Consider the following 5,830-nt stretch of genomic DNA (forward strand, 5'->3'; position numbering starts at 1 on the left):
TTACGAGGACTCCCCGAAAATTTCGGGAGAGGATGAGCAGCGTTCTCGCTCCCCATCATCCTCGGTGCTGGAGGAAGCAGGAGAAGTCTCATCCCGACAATCAATCCCTACTCCTACCAGACCGAAAAAAAATCCTCGACCTACACTATGACCTCTTTTCAATCATCCTTGTTAAAAACCCTCGGCTCAGTTTCCACCATCCTGGAAAAATCCCAAACCACCGAATCCCAAGATCCTGATCGCCAATACTTCCTCTACTTACTCCCTGATTACAAAAATTTACCGCAAGACAAAAAGTGGGATTTCCGGCAACATGTTGTCAATTTTTTAAAAAATTTATATCGTTCACCTGAACCCTCTCCTCGTCAGAATTTACATCCTTCGTTCTATTCTCCCCAAAACCCGCAGTCGCATCGCCCACATTTCCCTACAGATACACATTCAGTGTCTACTAGTTCCCCCCAGCTTCCACACTATCCTAATTACCCTACTTCTCCCGATAACCAATGGTTGTAGTTTTTTGCGCAAACCGCGTGCGGAAAATTAAAAAAACAACGTTCTGTAAAATATAATGGCCAAAGGCCATACTATGCGGTTTGCGGTCTCCGCAAATGTCATGACGGCTCAAATCGGTACGGCAGGGCGGGAAAGCACGAAACATAAGTAGTGGACGACATACCATCCGTATCAATTTCCGGTCGCCGTAGTGGCACGTGTCGTTTTGTAAATAATGGCGGATTACGATCAATTATTCGCTTTAATTTAAACGCGACCGGCTTTTTGGGACAAGGGCTGCGAATTGTACAAGGACAGGGTGGCCAATGAAAAGGCATGGTTGGAAGTGGCGAGATCTATGTATGGAGAGGAGTGGGGTATGTTGTCGGCGGATGACCAACAAAAAAAAAGTAAGTACCAAGATTATTTTTAAAAGCTGACAATGGTACATAATAATGACATATTAAATAAATCTAAAGTTTTGCATGGTACAATATAAGAATGATGGGTACTAAGGTAACAAGTGTGGTAAGTTGGGGAAAAGTTGTTGAAACGGAACGCTGCCTATGCCTTCAAAATAAACCGCAAACGAATCTCTCACTTCTACTCCTTGGCCACGTGGAGCTGGACCCGTGTGATTAACTTCATCAAATGGAAATGCTTCGGTCTCATCTTAATTCCCATCTCGTTTCCTCACCAAGTTATGTAATATACACCATGCTTTGATAACGTCATCAACGAAATCTGGTCGTACCAAGATTGGTGTGTGAAAAATAGCCACTTATTTGCTAAAACGCCAAATGCACACTCTACTAATCGCCTGGCCCTTGAAGGTCTATAATTTTGTATATTCGACTTTACACATAATCCACTCTCTGCGTTTTATACATCCCCCACCAGCACCCCAACTTCTCATTATCATCATTATCCTTCTACCAGTTCCAGCCAGTCCCCTCTACATGATCCTGTTTCCCCTGAGTGGAATTAGTTTTTTGTGTGATACAAATAGTTATTTATATAACAAGAGCGCGAAGTTCAATTTCGCGCATTAAGACTGAAGGTATTTTGACGAGGCGAAGCCGAGTTAAAATATCAGTCAAATGCGCGAAATAACTTCGCGCTAGCGTTATATACAATATTTTTTCTACAACTGAACCGATTGTTAATTAAATTGCTGTTTAAGTTCAACTTTGTCCCGTGCGCGAAATACTTTTTTTCACTGTTGACGATTTCGCGCACGTTGTCAAGAGCAACCTTACTTATTAATTAACCGATTAAAAATCTAGTACTTCGCGTTTCGAAATCCGTCAGAAAATGACAGGTTTTTATGACAGTTGTAGAAAAAAGTATTTTATGTGTGCAAATATAGTATAGTATTACGTATTTTTTTTTTAATTGCAGCCTTAATTTACCTCATATACCTGATAGTGACCGTTAGCCTTTTCTCTGCACTTATCGGTGGTCCAAACGAAGTTTCCTCTTAACTGATTATAGGGCGTACTTTTTCAAGGAGTTTATCGAAAGACGCTATTGACATCCGGTAGTATTTGAAAAACTTTTCACTATAATTTCGAATGTCTCTGAAAAAGCTGTTACATTTTTGGGGATGCAAACGATGGTAAGGGTGAACGGAATACATCCTTTTTCGTGTGTCATTGAGAAGACCTGCTTCAGCTGCACAAACCGCTACCACATTAGCAAATAAAAATGCGGGAACCGCAAAAGTTTGCGGTTTTCCGCCTAGTATGTCATTACACTTATATGATCCCTTAGCAAAGGGCAACAGATTACTTAATAAAAAGTACGTTGATTATTTTACTAATTTAAATTTGATTCATCTAGGGTTTCGGATCGTGACATACACATTGGAGTAGCTAATAAAATAGTTATAACTGACAAAGCGTAGAAAAGGAGGACAATTACAATAATTGTCGATATACGTCGAATCATACTTTATGGATGCGTGTATAATCTGGGGAAAGGCCTTTTTAGGATGTACGTCGCCAAAATATATTTGAAGCCGATATTAAGGTATTAACCAATCGTTGCAAGTTAGTTATAACTTGTAATCACCCTTCCACTTTTAATTTCAATTGTACGTCAATCATTTAATAACATTGCTTCATTACTACAATACATTTCATATTAATTAAAGATTCTTGGAGTCCGTGACTCTTGCAAGCTATCTTTTATTGATTCTTCGCTTTTGCGAAATATAGAGCGCAACATCGGTATTCAAGTTATAATAATAGTATATTATATACCGCGGGACTGAAGTAGTACTTTTAATCCCGAAGGTAAAGTTTATGACCCGACCGAAGGGAGGGCCATAATTTACCTGAGGGATTAAGACCACTACTTCAGTCGCAAGGTATATACGATATTTTTCGTACTTCGGAAACACTTAATATGCATGGAGTTAGAGAACGCGTTCTTTCAAAAATCGCTGCTTAACAAGTTACCATAGGAACTGTCATTGCTAGTGTCATAATTTTGGTGGTGGGTGACAAAGGCGTATTTGAATTGATAAAAAGCAGCCAAAGTAGGTAAAGAATTGATACCACCGAAATCCAAAAAACTATATGAACCAGTACGATGCGTTTAAGCATACCAAATGTGGAACAACCTACTGAAATTGCTTTGTTAGTAATTTCATCCTTCCGGGATTTTCGTAAAATTTAATCCCGGCAGGACAAAAAGTGACACTTCAGTACTTGTCATAATGGAGTGAAGTTGTCACTTTAGTCTCGGAAGTACGAAAACGAACTTTATTTTCCTTATTTTTCTTTTGCATTTTGTTTTATTGTTGAATATCATGGTAGTAGAACCCATTCACTTGTCGGCCATCTTGGATTTTATTAGCGGGGTCAATCAAGGTCAATTAAAATGAATGGCGGGGTAGCCCACGTGGGCGAGGGTGTTTTGTGGGATTAATTTGGATATTTCTGGGAAATTTGATTAATTTCTTGGAATTTGGACTTTGATTTGATTAATTAAATAAAAATTGGTGGTATTTTGATCTTTAGTGACATTTGATTTAATTGATGACGTCACCAATTAAATTGATTATTATGTAATTAAAATAATTGGCTGGTCGATTAATTTAATTCGCCGTTTGATTTCTCGGAATTTCCTCTGATTAATTTGATTCGCCGTTCAATTAATTTAATTCGCGGCCCAATTAATTTAATTCGCGGTTTGATTGATGTAATTAATTTAATTCGTGGAGAGATTAATTTAATTCGAGATTTGATTGATCTAATTAATTTAATTCGCGGAATAATAAAAATAATTACACACATGTGTAATTATTAATCTTTACTCTTTATTTGAACTAGTACACTGACACAATAACACGTTGAACACTGAACTGAACACAAATGAGAACGAGTCGCAACCCTCACCAGCTTTATAAACACCGCGTAACTGTAAATCTAATACGTCACTGTAATCGCGAATTAAATTAAAAAGCTGACGGCCGGTTGCAAGACGGTTGGAATATACATGAATTAGGAAATCCTGAGTTACATATAAGCCGAGATTAGTTGACGATCGGGTTTCTCGTACTTAAAATTGAATCTTAGATTTTGAAATTCTAGGATTATTATAATCCCACGCCAAGTCGTTGTGAATTCACCCTTATTTTGACACAACACTAATTTGACGTTTGTGAGGTGATAGCGTAGTGTTAAATCTGTTGATACTACAGTCAAATTAGACCAAAAAATGGGCATTCCGTGCATCAGATATGTCATCTCTATTTTTTCTTTTAAATTGTTAGGATGAATATGGATATGAAAAATCCAAGTTTTCGACATTGAAAGACCTGTGCGAGCGACACAGCACTTGAAAATATGTCATTTTTCTTACCATTTTTTGGTTTTTGTAAGTTTTACTACTGAAGGACCGAGTTGAATGCAATTATTGTCGTATACTTTTATGAACTAGACAAAATTTCTGACAATTTAAGCTCTTAACGATCTCCGCAAGTCTAATAGTTTCCGAGATACGGAGCTTCAAATATTGGTAAATTTATTGGTTTTACAAGTTTTATCAAAATTTGCGTTTTTTTGCAGAATCTAACCTTACCAAATTTGCACGATGAATTGTCGTAACTTGTTGTTGAAGAAGTGCTAAAAATTGCGGATAATGAAAGCAAATTAAATATTGATTTTTGTCTTTTAGTGGAAAAATGTCCATGTTTATATGATGCCTTATTCAAACCATAGTGTTGTGAGTAAGCTTTCTGATACTGTCACAGATCTTCTATAATCGGTGTCCCTTGTCGAGCAAGGTCAGGCAGAAGGAACACAGATTTCACAATCCATGCAACAGGTAGTGGATCTTGCTGAAGAAGAAGAAGATGACAACTTTCTTATCATGAGAGAAGCTGAGGATCCAGAGGATATCAACATTCTAGCTCCTTCTGTGCGGATTTATGGAGACTCCTCACCACAAAGTACCCCCAAACGAACAAATTTATAAAAATGTTTAAAAAAAAAAGCAAATTTTATTAAAACTGAAGAATTTACGAATATTTGAAACGCTGTATCTCCAAAACTATTAGACTTACAGAGTCGGTTAAGGGCTTGAATTGTCACAAACTTTGTCTAGTTTAAACAAGTATACGACAGTAATGGCTTTAAAAAAAATATGAATTTTCTATAATTCTTTAATTCTTCACTCATACAGCAAACACCGTATTCCCTAGTGCTGTTCTCACCGAACAGTCATCATCTACATCAACAATTGGCGCCTCTACCTCTTCGTTATAATTCCAGTTTAATTCTCCGAATTAGAATAATTTTGATTTAATCAATCACAAATGTAGGATTACAGGTTCATGCAACCCAAAACCAACGTAATCAGGGATTATAGTAGGAATAAACTTAGATTAGAATAATCAAGATTAGTTTAATCCAATACTTGATCATGCAACCAAAATTTTTGTTTAATCTCAGATTTGGCAAATAATCTTGGATTTCGATTATAATTCGCTTTCTTGCAACCGGCCGTGAGTCATAGTTGTGCAGGTGACGATGAGTCATAACGAGAACAAAAGAAAATGATTGACGCGGTGCCATAAAGACGACCACAAACACAAAAGATGTGGTTATTCATGCGGGAAACAGGTTTAGCGAGTTATGATTCATGCATTTTAAACAATAGATCGTGTTTAATCAAGCGGAAAACCGGTTTTAGGAGAACAATAGAGCGTTCGGCAATGTTCGGAAGGGATCGGATTCTATTTTACCTGTTCTGATATAAAAATCTTATTTTTCTACGGTCACGTATAAACTTCTTGGTTTACGCATTTCTGGCGATGCGTAAACAA

This window comes from Photinus pyralis, unplaced genomic scaffold, assembly GCF_008802855.1.
Source record: "Photinus pyralis isolate 1611_PpyrPB1 unplaced genomic scaffold, Ppyr1.3 Ppyr1.4_LG1, whole genome shotgun sequence".
In the NCBI taxonomy this organism is placed as follows: domain Eukaryota; kingdom Metazoa; phylum Arthropoda; class Insecta; order Coleoptera; family Lampyridae; genus Photinus; species Photinus pyralis.